This window comes from Schistocerca cancellata, chromosome 9 (genome assembly GCF_023864275.1).
Source record: "Schistocerca cancellata isolate TAMUIC-IGC-003103 chromosome 9, iqSchCanc2.1, whole genome shotgun sequence".
Classification (NCBI taxonomy): domain Eukaryota; kingdom Metazoa; phylum Arthropoda; class Insecta; order Orthoptera; family Acrididae; genus Schistocerca; species Schistocerca cancellata.
Window position 1 is genome coordinate 296,795,776 of NC_064634.1, and position 16,744 is coordinate 296,812,519.

At 44.8% G+C, this 16,744-nt stretch overlaps 1 protein-coding gene across 1 annotated transcript in view; it reads right to left on the minus strand.

Moving 5' to 3' along the window:
- The window catches only part of LOC126101366 (odorant receptor Or2-like), a 160,811-nt gene that overhangs the window by 69,707 nt on the left and 74,360 nt on the right, over window positions 1–16,744 (minus strand). The gene's annotated exons all lie outside the window — the stretch shown is intronic.

The window sequence follows — 16,744 nt, forward strand, 5'->3', positions numbered from 1 at the left end:
AAACCTAACTAACCTAAGGACATCAGACACATCCATGCCCGAGGCAGGATTCGAACCTGCGACCGTAGCGGTCACGCGGTTCCAGACTGTAGCGCCTAGAACCGCACTGACACCCCGGCCGGGGAACTAACAGTACCCGCGCATGGTTTATATCATAGGTTTTAGGAACGAAAGTAGCCGCGTTGAACCCTCTTAGATTTCCCTGAGGCGCTACTTTGCTGCGGGCGTTACTCTGATGAGAGATTATGAATCGATAATTTTAAATAAAACTTTTTCAATGCTATTACACACATCAAAAAGAGTTATGCATCACCCCTGTTCCCAAAACTCCTGAAGATTAGACAGAGGGGTTCCGACAGCCGATCAGTTCCAGTCATTCCACCAGGAAGAAGGTACACGGCTCGTGTTGTCTGTAGTTCAACCATGCCTAGACGGTCAACACCGCGGTTCGATCGCGACCGCATTGTTACTTTGTGCCAGGAAGGGCTCTCAACAATGGAAGTGTACAGTTGTCTCGGAGTGAACCAAAGCGATGTTGTTCGGACATGGAGGATATACAGAGAGACAGGAACTGTCGATGGCATGCCTCGCTCACGCCGCCCAGGGGCTACAAATGCAGTGGATGACCGCTGCCTACGGATTATGGCTCGGAGGACAACGCCACCATGTTGAATAATGCTTTTCGTGCAGCCACAGGACGCCGTATTACGACGCAAGCTGTGCGCAGTAGCCTGCATGATGCACAACTTCACTCCTGACGTCCATGGCGAGGTCCATCTTTGTAACGACGACACCATGCAGCGCGGTACAGATGGGCCCAACAACATACCGAATGGACCACTCAGGATTGGCGTCACATTCTCTTTACCGATGAGTGTCGCATATGCCTTCAACCAGACACCGTCGGAGACGTGTTCGGAGGAAACCCGGTCAGGCTGAAGGCCTTAGACACACTGTCCAGTGAGTGCAGTAAGGTGGAGGTTCCCTGCTGTTTTGGGGTGGCATTATGTGGGGCCGACGTACGCCGCTGGAGGTCATGGAAGTCGCCGTAATGGCTGTACGATACGTGAATGCCATCCTCCGACCGATGGTGCAACAATATCGGCAGCATATTAGCGAGGCATTGGAACCCTATCGAACATGCCTGGTATAGATTGAAAAGGGCTGTTTATCGACGACGTGTCTCACTAACCACTCTGAGGGATCTATGGCGAATCGCCGTTGAGGAGTGGGACAATCTGGACCAACAGTGCCTTGATGAACTTGTGGATAGTATGCCATGACGCATACAGGCATGCATCAATGCAATAGTACTTGCTACTGGGTATTTATAGGTAACGGTGTGTACGGCAATTTGGACCACCACCTCTGAAGGTCTCGCTGTATGGTGATATAACATGCAATGTGTGGTTTTCATGAGTAATAAAAAGGGTGGAAATGACGTTTATGTTGATCTCTATCCCAATTTTCTGTACAAGTTCTGGAACTCTCATCAGCGAGGTGATGCAAAACTTTTTTGATGTGTGTAATTATTACCGATATTATCGATCACCTCTCCCCTAAATGAAAATAAGCCTGATAATATTTATCTTAATTAAAAGAGTGGTTATAAGCGTGAAGGAGCAACTGCAGCTAAATCAAGACCAAGCAAACCTCATGGTACTGACAGACACGGACCGTCTAGTAATCCAGAAGATGGTTGTAAAAAATCACATGAAACCATCTCAAAGAGTTCTCAAGTGCTCTTAGCAGTCCAGATCCAGATGACACGACGACCATGAGTTGGGAGTGAAAAAGAGTGAGGTACAATGATCGAGCAGCTACTCGTAAGTCACGTGTGTCTGTAGACAATGGTGAACGAGGCACGAGGTGGTGCAAAGAGGGACTTCACTGGATAGTGAATGACGAAACTAGTGATTTGGAGTAATGAATCACGCTATAAGAAGGGCTTCGGCTTGGCGGCAGCCTGGAGAAAGTTATCAGCCAACATATTAAGTGCCAGCAGTAAAGTCCAGAGGAGGTGGAGTTACGGTATGTGTGATCCCCCTATTGCGCATAACAAAAAAAAAAAAAAAATAAACGCTAGATGCAGAGGGATATGAACACATTTTACAGTATTGTGTACAGTGTACAGGTGTACAGTAGAAAAACCGTTCGGAGACAATGATTGCGTGTCTCAGCATGACAATGCACCCTGACATAAAGCAACATCTGTAGGGCAGTGGATTGTGGACAATAACATTGAGAAATGGGCTGGTCTGCTCAGACTCGCGCGACCTGTAGCCAATGAAGCACATTTGATATGAGCTTTAACGTCCACTTCCATTCAGACACCGGCGTCTGACGTCACTGGGCTGCCGTTCCTCCAGAGGTATTCAGACACCTCGTGAAAAGTGACCTCAGCAGAATTCAAACCGTCATAAAACCGAAGGGTTAACACATTCCTTATTAATGTTGACCAAGAGGAGTCTGGATATTTCTGATCATATACATTATCAACGCTGGAGACATGACAGGTAATCGCCAGATGTCAGTTATCGAAGTGTCATTTGTAATTTCATTCGTGCCAGTACTGCGTCTGTAATGTGAATATCGGATTTTTTAATAGATTTCGATGCACGTTTCAAAGAGTACACGAAATTTGCATTTGTTAATCGAAATTGGTTCGCAAATAGATTTTCAATTTCGAGAATTACTTGTCTTACATGTTTGATGCCTCTCCCCGTAAGACTCCCCTGTGTTGTTCCTGCACAATATCTACTTCTAAATGCAACATTTATGCTTTGTTTTCTGTCTATTGTTTTCTTGGCTCAGTTCTGTCAAAACCTGAATGTTGTCCGGATACTATTGAGCCGTGTGTGAGGTCATCTGAGGTCATGAGTCCCCTAGAACTTAGAACTACTTAAACCTAACTAACCTACGGACATCACACACAGCCATGCCCGAGGCAGGATTCGAACCTGCGACCGTAGCGATCGCGCGGTTCCAGACTGAAGCGCCTTTAACCGCGTGGCCACACTGGCCGGCTGGGAGCCGTGTGTGGCTCGCGTTCATAGCGTTTGTTCTTTGGCATTTTGTCACATCGAGTGACGTCTTGTTTCTTCCTTACTTACTGGCATAGCGAAGTTGCTGGCTTGCCTCCTTGAGTGGCAGCAGCAGCGCTTGTTGACACTAGTACTGTCGTACTACCTTTGGTGTGACTGCTAGTGTTTCCAGGTGGTGGTGGTGGGTGGTGGTTAGTCGGTTGGGACAGAGCAGCGAGGAAGTCTCCGCAGCACGTTGCCAGGCCGGGACCGCTGGCGGCGTGCACGCACTGTCGGATTGTGAGGCGCTAGCTGAGAGAGTGACAAAGTTCGTTGCCCACCGAACCTGGACGTTGAAGTAGAGTGGTCAGTTAACGTGTTATGAAACCTCAACTATTGTGTCATCTGTCCGTTCATTTGTGGGTTGTTGCTCCCTGGGCCGTTCGGGCTAGCAGCAACGTATGATGTGTTGGAGTCGGCGAAACCTTGCAGCCGTCTTCCTATATTGTGATTAATTCTTAAATTGGCTGTTACTTGCCAGTGAAGCGGACCAGCGGTATTTTCTGCCCTGTGGCTGTTAACGCCCCAGTTATCTGCCTTGGTCATTAGCGTAGTTTTCCGGCAGTGTGCCTTTCCTTGTCGTGTTGATGCTGTCCGACACGGCATGTAGTTCGACAGCCTTTTAAGTTGTTTGGTTTATATTTTGCTTAGAGTGGTTATTGTTCCCTTGTCTGTTTTTAGACGCCAATTTCTGGAGACGTAGTGCTTTTTGTATCCTCGTCCTCGGCCAATATTTTCCATCGTTGTGCCGTTGGTCGGACGGAAGGGAATTGGTTAAATCGTTGGTAGGTCCATGGGCCGTCTCTAGTTTTGGTTGCCATCCGATTATTTAACTTCACCTCTTGGCTACCTGTCTCACCTCACCTTACGTTTGAGCTACCTTCTCAGGCCGAGCTTTGGAACACTTCTGAGCACCACTTGTTCTGTTTGTTTTATATTGTGATTTTCATTTTAGTTTGAAGTATTTGTGCGAGGCCTTCGGCCGTGTATTTAATTCAGTTCTTTTTAAATTTTACATAGTGGCCTTCAGCCATGTTAAATTTTTGAAGATTCATTTTTTTTTTAAACAATATTTGCCTAAAAATTTGTTCTGTCTGCCGTTAGTTGTTCGTTATGTGTGGCCTTCAGCCGAGGATTTATGTGAGCCCCTTTTAATAAGGCCTTCAGCTCTGTGTATTCCTTAAAGGAAACTTTTTATAAGAAGGAAGTGGTTCATGGTGTGGGTTCCTGTAGTCATGTCCTAGTTCATGAACCACGGGCAGCGCATGAGTGGCCAAGTAAGTGATCCCGACAGTCGAGATACCAGTTACTTTGGAATAAGGCTGGGCATCTCGGACATATTCTGAGTCATGGTCACCTTTGTGCTCATACGGCAAAGACTACCAAATCCACCGGTTAGTCCCTCAACCGTTAGGGATAAAACCCAATGGGACTCGGGGCAAGTAAAGTTAGCAACCTGCTTCCCTGGTACTTTAAGTATGATGCTGGCAACAATCAGAGCAAAATGCCTCGGACCTTTGGAGGTGACGGAGTCCCACCTCTAACTGACAAACCATGGACTCCTAAGATACGACTTGGCAAACAAATGGTAATGAGATGGGGAGCTATTAATATCAATGGGGGCTACTCTGGGAAGAAGGTAGAGCTGGCAGAGGCTGCAAGTAAGATGGGGCTGGACGTTTTAGCAGTTAGTGACATTCGGGTAAGGGGTGAGAAAGAAGAGGAAGTGGGAGAATGCAAGGTCTACCTGTCACGAGTCAAAGCAGGAATAGCACAATGGGGTGTAGGGCTTTACATCAGGAAAGAAATGGAACCCAGCGTAGTTGCAATAAGGTATGTAAACGAACGACTGATGTGGATAGATTTGACAGTGTCTAGCAAGAAAATTAGGATTGTGTCAGTATATTGGCATTGTGAAGGGACAGATCAAGATAAGATGGATAGTTTTTATGAGGCACTCAGTGATGTAGTTGTTAGAGTAAAGGACAAGGACAGTGTTCTGCTCTTGGGTGATTTTAACGCCAGGATTGTAAATCGAACAGAAGGGTATGAAAAGGTATGGGTAAATTTGGAGAGGATATGGAGGCCAACAGGGACGGGAAAAAACTCTTGGATTTCTGTGTCAGTATGGGCTTAGTAATCACAAACTCCTTTTTTAAACATAAGAACATTCACCGGTATACTTGGCAAGGCAGGGGAACCAGATCTGTCATTGACTATATAATAACAGATCAGGAATTCAGGAAGGCTGTGAGGGACATACGTGTATTCAGGGGATTCTTTGATGACACTGATCATTATTTAATCTGCAGTGAAATTGGGATTGTGAGGCCGAAAGTGCAGGAGTTCAGATCTATACGCAGTAGGATAAGAGTGGAGAAACTTCAGGATAAGGAAATGAGGCACAAGTACATAACAGCGATCTCAGAAAGGTACCAGTTAGTTGAATGTAGTCAATTACAGTCATTGGAAAAGGAATGGACATGGTACAGGGACACAGTACTAGAAGTGGCTAAAGAATGTCTTGGAACAGTAGTGTGTAAAAGTAGGATGAACCAAACAGCTTGGTGGAATGACACAGTCAAGGCAGCCTGTAAAAGGAAAAAGAAGGCGTATCAAAAATGGCTACATACTAGAACTCAGGTATACAGAGAAAATTATGTTGAAGAAAGAAACAAAGCCAAACAGATAATTGCAGCATCCAAGAAGAAATCTTGGGAAGACTTTGGAAACAGGTTGGAGACTATGGGTCAAGCTGCTGGAAAACCATTCTGGAGTGTAATTATCAGTCTTCGAAAGGGAGGTAAGAAGGAAATGACAAGTATTTTGGACAGGTCAGTAAAACTGCTGGTGAATCCTGTGAATGCCTTGGGCAGATGGAGGGAATATTTTGAAGAGTTGCTCAATGTAGGTGAAAATACGATCAGTAATGTTTCAGATTTCGAGGTAGAATGGGATAGGAATGATGATGGAAATAGGATCACATTTGAGGAAGTGGAGAAAATGGTCAATAGATTGCAGTGCAATAAAGCAGTTGGGGTGGATGAAATTAAGTCGGAACTCATCAAATACAGTGGAATGTCAGGTCTTAAATGGCTACACAGGATAATTGAAATGGCCTGGGAGTCGGGACAGGTTCCATCAAACTGGACAAAAGAAGTAATCACACCAATCTTTAAACATGGAAACAGAAAAGATTGTAACAACTACAGAGGTGTCTCTTTAATCAGCGTTGTGGGTAAAATTTCTCAGGTATTGTTGAAGGAAAGCGCGAGTATTAGTTGAGGACCAATTAGATGAAAACCAGTGTGGGTTTAGGCCTTTTAGAGGTTGTCAGGACCAGATCTTTAGCTTACGGCAAATAATGGAGAAGTGTTATGAGTGGAACAGGGAATTGTATCTATGCTTTATAGATCTAGAAAAGGCATATGACTGGGTTCCTAGGAGGAAGTTATTGTCTGTTCTACGAGATTATGGAATAGGAGGCAAACTTTTGCAAGCAATTAAAGGTCTTTACATGGATAATCAGGCAGCATTTAGAGTTGACGGTAAATTGAGTTCATGGTTCAGAGTAGTTTCAGGGGTAAGACAAGGCTGCAACCTGTATCCACTGTTGTTCATATTGTTTATGGATCATATGTTGAAAACAATAGACTGGCTGGGTGAGATTAAGATGTGTGAACACAAAATAAGCACTCTTGCATATGCGGATGACTTAGTTGTGATGGCAAATTCGATTGAAAGTTTGCAAAGTAATATTTCAGAGCTAGATCAGAAATGTAAGGACTATGGTATGAAGATCAGCATCTCCAAAACGAAAGTAATGTCAGTGGGAAAGAAATATAAACGGGTTGAGTGCCAAATAGGAGGAACAAAGTTAGAACAGGTGGACGGTTTCAAGTACTTAGAATGCATATTCTCACAGGATGGCAACATAGTGAAAGAACTGGAAGCGAGGTGTAGCAAAGCTAATGCAGTGAGCGCTCAGCTACGATCTACTTTCTTCTGCAAGAAGGAAGTCAGTACCAAGACTAAGTTATCCGTGCACCGTTCAATCTTTCGAACAACTTTGTTGTATGGGAGCGAAAGCTGGGTGGATTCAGGTTACCTTATCAACAAGGTTGAGGTTACGGATATGAAAGTAGCTAGGATGATTGCAGGTACTAGTAGATGGGAACAATGGCAGGAGGGTGTCCACAATGAGGAAATCAAAGAAAAACTGGGAATGAACACTATAGATGTAGCAGTCAGGGCGAACAGGCTTAGATGGTGGGGTCATGTTACACGCATGGGAGAAGCAAGGTTACCCAAGAGACTCATGGGTTCAGCAGTAGAGGGTAGGAGGAGTCGGGGCAGACCAAGGAGAAGGTACCTGGATTCGGTTAAGAATGATTTTGAAGTAACAGGTTTAACATCAGAAGAGGCACCAATGTTAGCACTGAATAAGGGATCATGGAGGAATTTTATAAGGGGGCTATGCTCCAGACTGAACGCTGAAAGGCATAATCAGTCTTAAATGATGATGATGATGAGGGGTTTATTTTAAATTGTTTGTCTGACTTGTTGTTCAGGCCTTCAGCCGTTGTTTCAAATTTGTTTGTGGCCTTCAGCTGTGCAATAAGTTAATATTTCTTTAATTAGGCTTTCAGCCATTCTGTTGTAAGTTTAAAAAGAAATTTCTTGGTTAGAAAACAATTGTTTACTAATGTGTTTTAATTATAGTTTTCATTTAGACGTATAGTGTAGGCCTTCAGCCGCTAATTGTTTTCAGTTGCTTGTTTTTTATAAAAAAATTTACCTTCTATTTTTAGTTTCTTTTGATTTCTAAGCCAGGCCTTCAGCCGTTCTTGTTTTTGGTGTGGTTTAGAGCCTTCAGCCCAGAAAGCATCTCAAGATTTCTTTAACTAGTATTGTCTAATTATGATCTTTTAAAGCAATATGTAAAAGACTGTTTCTTAGAAAAATAAAGTTGTGTGTTTGATTGTGCAACTCACAGTAACTGTTTACGGCCCCATCCACAATCGTAACCTTATCCTGTGCGCTCTCTGAGTACCTACTAACCAGGTTTCAGTTATCAGTTGACGTCACACCCCAAACGTTCGAACTATAATTTTGACAGGTGCGTACAGAAACAGCAGCACACGACGCCACTGCCCTAAGAACCTCGTGGCACTTGCTAAGACGTCACTTTGGTTGCGTACGGAAAACCGACATGGGGTCTGTCACCAACTAGCACAAAACTGGTAACCTCACCACTCTTTTGTCCTCCTAAAAAAGTCACTGTTAACTTTGACAGCCATCTGGAAAGGAATAGGTCGAGTGATGGTTGAAGTTGATACCACTTCCTTATCCGTTCCAGTCATTAATAACATAAACGGCAAAGTATTGTCTATATGCACGTTTCACAGTTATTAACACTATTTGTACGGACTAAATGTTATACGTTTGAAAGTTACGACGGAATGGAAACAGATTGCGAAAGGAAGTAAAGGCACATGGTGTACTTTGTTCATCACAAGAACAAACCTGATGTAAACAAACACAAACACGATGATTCGGCAACAGCCGTAGCACACTTAGAATTAAGTCCTACTTGTATATTACATATCTTGTTACTCTATTTTCAGATATTCTAATGCGTTAACAGCCATCAACGTTTTCTTACACATATTTTCGCTATGTAGTTTTCATTTCAATAATCTTGTGCAGTCGCACTGTTAAAGAGTACTTTGAAAATGGCTGACGCTGATTTCCGCTCCATAGTGAAACAAGCGCGTGAGACGCCGCTAAACAATGACGAGAATCAGATTCTCCTGAATGTTTATCGCAAGTTACAGAAAAAATAAGCTTTGAAGTTTTCCGAGGACTTTATATACTAAAGTTAAAGCATCTTCGTAAACGGGTTCATTAGGTGATTCGGTAGTGCTTGATAATCGCAATCAGGTATTTCCACGGATTGCTGGTTCAAATTTCAGTTTGGTCTTTTCTTTTCGTTCAGTTTGGAATACATAGATCTTTTAAACATGAAATTAGCCGACCGCGGTGACCGAGCGGTTCTAGGCTCTTCAGTCCGGAACCGTGAGACTGCTACGGTCGCAGATTCGAATCCTGCCATGGACATGGATGTGTGCGTTGTCCTTAGGTTAGTTAGGTTTAAGTAGTTCTAAGTTCTGGAGACTGATGACCTCACATGTTAAGAAGCCCCATAGTGCTCATAGCCATTTGAACCATTTTTTAAATATAAATTCATCAAATATATGCTAACACATATCTTATCATCGCTTTTTATGATAATTGCAAGTCTTGTTTCTAATTACATATTGCACGCAAAATTCCAATTTACATGGAAATGTAAATTCTTAACTAGCGATATTTTGTAAAATACTGTTAATAAAGGCTGTTCAAATTAAGAAAAATTAAATTTTTAGGGCAAATATAAAAAATTAAATACTCTTTATTTGGAGTATGTCGTTTGTTTTACACAGGCAGAATGGTGAACATCGTTGAAACATGGGAAGCAATAATTTCCATGGCATCGAGCACAACATACAAATGTTGCATTTTCACAGTTGCAATATTAATCCAACAGAACTGATCTGTAGCCACGTTAAGGGTTTTGTTGCGAGAAGTAATAAGCCATTTAAGCTGCCACACGCTGTGGAACTAAAACACGAAGCTTTGTCAAATGTCACTGCCGAACGCTGGCGGGCTACAGAACGACACATCATAGAAGAAGAGGAAAAAAACGTGGCGCTTGGATGACTTCGTGGATTCTGTCGTTTTTACCAACGTAGCAGATGACAGTTCCAGCACTGAAATGTATTTCTCGGATCCGGATATGGAGAGAGTTGAGCGACAAACCGGAGGAGACTATCAAAATTTATTACGCCGGGTAAGCCTAGTAATGCAATATGCCTTCAGTGGCTTCAGTATTTAACTACACGATGAAATCGCTGCAACACAAGTTTGAGTCACACATAGCTCGCACAGAAAAATTACCCTGTATTTAAGTTAGGAAATTTCATTACTCTTGTTTTCAATTAGACTACTACACTCCTGGAAATTGAAATAAGAACACCGTGAATTCATTGTCCCAGGAAGGGGAAACTTTATTGACACATTCCTGGGGTCAGATACATCACATGATCACACTGACAGAACCACAGGCACATAGACACAGGCAACAGAGCATGCACAATGTCGGCACTAGTACAGTGTATATCCACCTTTCGCAGCAATGCAGGCTGCTATTCTCCCATGGAGACGATCGTAGAGATGCTGGATGTAGTCCTGTGGAACGGCTTGCCATGCCATTTCCACCTGGCGCCTCAGTTGGACCAGCGTTCGTGCTGGACGTGCAGACCGCGTGAGACGACGCTTCATCCAGTCCCAAACATGCTCAATGGGGGACAGATCCGGAGATCTTGCTGGCCAGGGTAGTTGACTTACACCTTGTAGAGCACGTTGGGTGGCACGGGATACATGCGGACGTGCATTGTCCTGTTGGAACAGCAAGTTCCCTTGCCGGTCTAGGAATGGTAGAACGATAGGTTCGATGACGGTTTGGATGTACTGTGCACTATTCAGTGCCCCTCGACGATCACCAGTGGTGTACGGCCAGTGTAGGAGATCGCTCCCCACACCATGATGCCGGGTGTTGGCCCTGTGTGCCTCGGTCGTATGCAGTCCTGATTGTGGCGCTCACCTGCACGGCGCCAAACACGCATACGACCATAATTGGCTCCAAGGCAGAAGCGACTCTCATCGCTGAAGACGACACGTCTCCATTCGTCCCTCCATTCACGCCTGTCGCGACACCACTGGAGGCGGGCTGCACGATGTTGGGGCGTGAGCGGAAGACGGCCTAACGGTGTGCGGGACCGTAGCCCAGCTTCATGGAGACGGTTGCGAATGGTCCTCGCCGATACCCCAGGAGCAACAGTGTCCCTAACTTGCTGGGAAGTGGCGGTGCAGTCCACTACGGCACTGCGTAGGATCCTACGGTCTTGGCGTGCATCCGTGCGTCGCTGCGGTCCGGTTCCAGGTCGACGGGCACGTGCACCTTCCGCCGACCACTGGCGACAACATCGATGTACTGTGGAGACCTCACGCCCCACGTGTTGAGCAATTCGGCGGTACGTCCACCCGGCCTCCCGCATGCCCACTATACGCCTTCGCTCAAAGTCCGTCAACTGCACATACGGTTCAAGTCCACGCTGTCGCGGCATGCTACCAGTGTTAAAGACTGCGATGGAGCTCCGTATGCCACGGCAAACTGGCTGACACTGACGGCGGCGGTGCACAAATGCTGCGCAGCTAGCGCCATTTGACGGCCAACACCGCGGTTCCTGGTGTGTCCGCTGTGCCGTGCGTGTGATCATTGCTTGTACAGCCCTCTCGCAGTGTCCGGAGCAAGTATGGTGGGTCTGACACACCGGTGTCAATGTGTTCTTTTTTCATTTCCAGGAGTGTATGTTAGCTAAGAACTAGAGCATGTTACGTTTTCCGCCTGGTCCCCAGTGTTCGGTATTGCTGGAGTTTTGCCGAAAATTATTCCATTCCGATTGAAAAGTAAATGACATTCTAAGACTGTTTTTCTACTCGTCTCTTTTTACACCTTAACTGCAATTGCTCACATCACTACAGATTAGTCGGACCAGCTGGCTGGCCTATGCTGACCGACTTAAAGGCGGAGGTAAAGCGTATTATCGCTCAGTCGATGTGCGCGTAACGCACAGCATAAAACGTATCCCTAGTATTGTACTTGACTGTACTCAAGACAGCTTTGTTTCCACTCCACGTGAGACGAAATCCAATGAGAGTCCAGCAAATGCGGATGAACAGATGATATAAAGTTTGCATAGTCAGAAAGTTGTAACTATCGTCACAAAAAAATTTATTTTTATTATTTTGTTGTAGCGCGCCGCCAGAGATTCCAAAACGAAAAGGCGTAGCTCTTTCATAAAGTGGGGGAACAACGGTGCAACGATCCAAGCTGAGTTTTTGGATGTGTACAACAGAGCACCTTCGTACGACACTGAGGGTAGGTGACGCAGAAGCTTCCGTTGTGGTCCAGCAAGTCTGAATGAGAAAGAACGATGTGGTAGGTTACTTCTTTGTGAATACCCGAGAACTGGAAGCTCTGTTGTTGAATAACGGTTTATCAGAATCAAAGCGATAGTGGAGAAACTGAAAATCAGTCATGGACCAATTTCCAACATCTCGCACGACGTTTTGAACGAGAAGAAGGTCGCCGCCAGCAATGTTCCCGCGACTCCTCGCATACACTTCAACAAAGAATGAAATATAGCGTGCTTTCTACTTGGTCGGCTGCTAGGAAAACAAGTGGATCAAAGTTAGTGGAATACAATCCAAGGTGTAACCCAATCTATTCAGAGCAGTAGCTATGAAATCACACTGGCGAAACGAGATTGCCCGGAGCACTAAAAGCAGTTCTCCATCTGTTATGTCTTCGTCATCACGCGTCGTTAAACATTAATCTCCTTCGTCTTTGTCTGCTACTGTTCACTATACAACGTCGTTGATAACATAGCTCCATGAGGCTAGTCCCGGACGTATGCGGCTATTGTGTACAAAAGGGCTGCAACGCCAGGAAGTTGTAGCGAAATGCACGAAGGGCTGATTTGTACAGGAACTGGTTGTTGCCTCTCAATGTACAAATGTAGTGTACTGTGCGTAAATAAAGGAAAATACTCATCATTGTTTGTTTACATGACTGGCAACGAGCGTGCAGTATCCAAGGAAAGTCAGACGCCAGCCTCGAATTTAGCGGACGTATCCTAAGGAAATGTAGTTAATCCACGGAAGACGTAGTTCGCGAAGTCGTTGTTCCATGTTCCTTGTGTACTGCTACATTATCTTGCGTCCTTAAAAGGTATGATACGTACGCGAGATAGGGAAGATCGCGAAAAGAGCAAAGTGCTTTGTCACTGATTCGTTTCGCCGACTTGAGAACTTTCAACTTGTAACAAGAGAGACCCGCAGTTACGAAATTAAACGTTTCACTGTGAATTAGGTTACATATTACTTTTTCCTGTAGGCATATCTCTGCAAATGATAGTGACGTCAAAAATTCAAACTTATACGGAGACTTAGCAGCGGCTGTTGTTGTTGCGCAATATTCATGAATGCTAGAGGAAGGGGAAACAGTGGTCACATTCCATGTCCCCTCCAATACAGTAAGGTGGTTTGTGGAGTAAAAACGTAGATGTTCGTGACAGTATCGCATTAAAGTTGACTGTTATTATCTTCTACAGTCTCCTGAGGTCGTTAGTTACGAAGTGACCACAGCATACTTTTCTGTTAGGAGGAGTCTGACAGTGTTGCGTATCACTGGAGTCAACCACTTTCCAGTCTTTTCCATTACTAGTATGATGTAGATAGATAGCTGTCATTTAAAAACAGTCATAGTTCAACCAGCAAAAGTTGCTTATAAATACTTCTTTATTTGGAAGTGCTTTCAGTGCTCAGATCATTATCAGTCATTTCAACTTACATGACAGTGTTAAAACTGTGGTGTCAAATAGCACAAAACCCATCATATGTCACTGCTGCCAAATAGTAAAACACAAAAATAAATTACATTGTCAGTGACAGCAGTGATATAGAATGGCGTTTATGCTACTTGACGCCACAGTTTTAATGTTGCCCTATAAGTTGTTATAAATAATTGTAAGATACCTAATGTATACGTAAAGATACCAACCGATCGCGAATAAACAAATGTTTACTAGCTGCTATTTGCACTTTAGCTACGGTGGTTTTTAAAAAGGAGGTGTTCTGCCCCACTTACACAAAACACAGGGCGACCCAAAAGTCCGTTAACGTTTCACGGAATACTCAAGGTAGAGAAGCAAAAGTAGTGCAAAAACCAGTCAACAGATAGCATTGGACAGCAACAATTAGTGACGTCGCATGAGAATCGTGTATAAAATGAGCTGAATTTGGACTACCGAAAATTCTAGAACTGTCGTGGAAACCCCATTGGATGACGTGAAAGTCACGGTGTGCTGTGGTTTTACCACATAAATCTTCATCAGTCCCTTTTTCTTCGAGGAAATCCAAGGTGCTGCTTTTCAGATTGTCATAGTGACGGGTGCCAGGTACGTCGATATGTTGCAGAACTGCATCATCCATAGCCTGACTGATAAACACCTGCTAGAAGGCACGACTTTCATGCAGGATGGTCTCCATCCCATACTGCTACACGTGTGAAAGATCTCCTGCGCACATGGTTTAGTGAGAATTGCGTGCATCCATCATGCTTAGCCTGCCAGGTCCCCAGGACTCAACCCGTGCCATTATTAGTCGTGGGGTTACCTGAAGTACTGCGATCGTCCGACCTCATGGGGGACGCATAAAGACAACATAAGACGGCGGTTTCTCACGATACCTACAGGTATGCTGTACACTGCTGTTCACAACATTGTCTCTCGACTGCAGGCACTGTTAACGAATGACGGCAGATATACTGAGTATGTCTTATGAAGAACATAATCTTTTCCAAATACCCACTGTTGCGCTAATTATTGCTTTTGTATCATATGGAGCGCCATCTGTTGGTCATTTTGTACACTTCTTTTGATTTCAATAAAACCTCATGTCATTTCAAGTATGAAAGTATTGAATTTTCAAATGTTAACGGACTTTTGGGTCACCCTGTGTATACAGGATGTCCCAGGGTGAGTGGTCAGTATTGAGGTATATAACAGGAACGATCATTCGAAGCAGAAGAGTGTAGTAAACATGGGCTCTAAAATGTACATCCTAAGAGCTACGAGCACAACTTCACATTCATACTGTGAAACAAACGTCTTCCACTGCAAGATCTATGCTTTCCGTACTTTGATCGGTGGTATATAGTATTGGCCAAAACAAGAAAAACAAAAAGTCCAGTAAACATGGGCTTTAAAGTGCACAACTTACGAGCTACGAGCACTTGTTCATCTTTGCTGCTGTGAGACATACAATATGTGATCAAAAGTATCCGTACACCTGGCTGAAAATGATTTACAAGTTCGTGGCGCCCTCCATCGGTAATGCTGGAATTCAATATGGTGCTAGCCCACCCTTACCATTGATGACAGATTCCAATCTCGCAGTCATTCGTTCTATCAGGTGCTGGAAGGTTTCTTGGGGAATGGCAGCCCATTCTTCACGGAGTGCTGCACTGAGGAGAGGTATCGATGTAGGTCGGTGTGGCCTGGCACGAAGTCGGCGCTCCAAACAACCCAAAAGTGTTCTATAGGATTCATGTCAGGACTCTGTGTAGGCCAGTTATTGTCGTGTAACCACTCCCCCACAAGCCGTGCATTATGAACAGGTGGTCGATCGTGTTGAAAGATGCAATCGCCATCCCCAAACTGCCCTTCAACAGTGGGAAGCAAGAAGGTGCTTAAAACACCAATGTAGGCATGCGCTGTGATAGTGCCACGCAAACCAACAAGGAGTGCAAGCCCCTTCCATGAAAAATACGACCACACCATAACACCACCGCCTCCAAATTTTACTGTTGACACTACACACGCTGGCAGATGACGTTCACCTGCCATTCGCCATAGCCACACCCTGCCATCGGATCGCCACATTTTGTACTGTGATTCGTCACTCCACACAACATTTTTCTACTGTTCAATCGTCCAATGTTTATGCTCCTTACACCAAGCGAGGCACCGTTTGGCATTTACAGGCGCGACGTGTGGCTTATGAGCAGCCGTTCGATTATGAAATCCAAGTTTTCTCACCTCCCGCCCAATTGTCACAGTATTTGCAGTGGATCCTGATGCAGTTAGGAATTCCTGTGTGGTGATCTGGATAGATGTCTGCGTATTACTTATTACGACCCTCTTCAACTGTCGGAGGTGTCTTTCAGTCAACAGACGAAGCCAGCCTGTACGCTTTTGTGCGTTACGTATCCCTTCACGTTTACTCTTCACTATTACATCGTAAACAGTGGACCTAGGGATGTTTAGGAGTGTGGAAATCTCGACGTATGACACAAGTGACCCTCAATAACCTGACCACGTTCAAAGTCTGTGAGTTCCGCGGAGCGCCCCATTCTGCTCTCCCACGGTGTCTAATGACTATGAGGTCGCTGATATGGAGTACGTGGCAGTAGGTGGCAGCAAACTGCACCTAATGTGAAAAACATATGCCTTTGGTTGTGTCCGGGTACTTTTGATCGCACAGTGTATCTCTTCCTTGGTTGTTTAATTTGGGGAGGGGACCAAACAGCGAGGTCATCGGTCCTATCGGATAAGGGAAGGATGAGGAAGAAAGTCGGCCGTGCCCTTTCAAAGGAACGATCCTGGTATTTGCCTGAAGCGATTTAGGGAAATCACAGTCTCTCTCTTCCTCTGGACAACTGCTTATAGCACTTATGGTTCAAATGGCTCTGAGCACTATGGGACTCAACTTCTGAGGTCACCAGTCCCCTAGAACTTAGAATTACTTAAACCTAACTAACCTAGGGACATCGCACACATCTATGCCCTAGGCAGAATTCGAACCTGCGACCGTAGCGGTCGCGCGGTTCCGGACTGTAGCTCCTAGAACCACTCGGCCACTCCGGCCGGCATAACACTTATGGTATGCATTTTAGAGCCCAGTTTTACTAGACAATTTTTTCTTGTGCTGCTCCA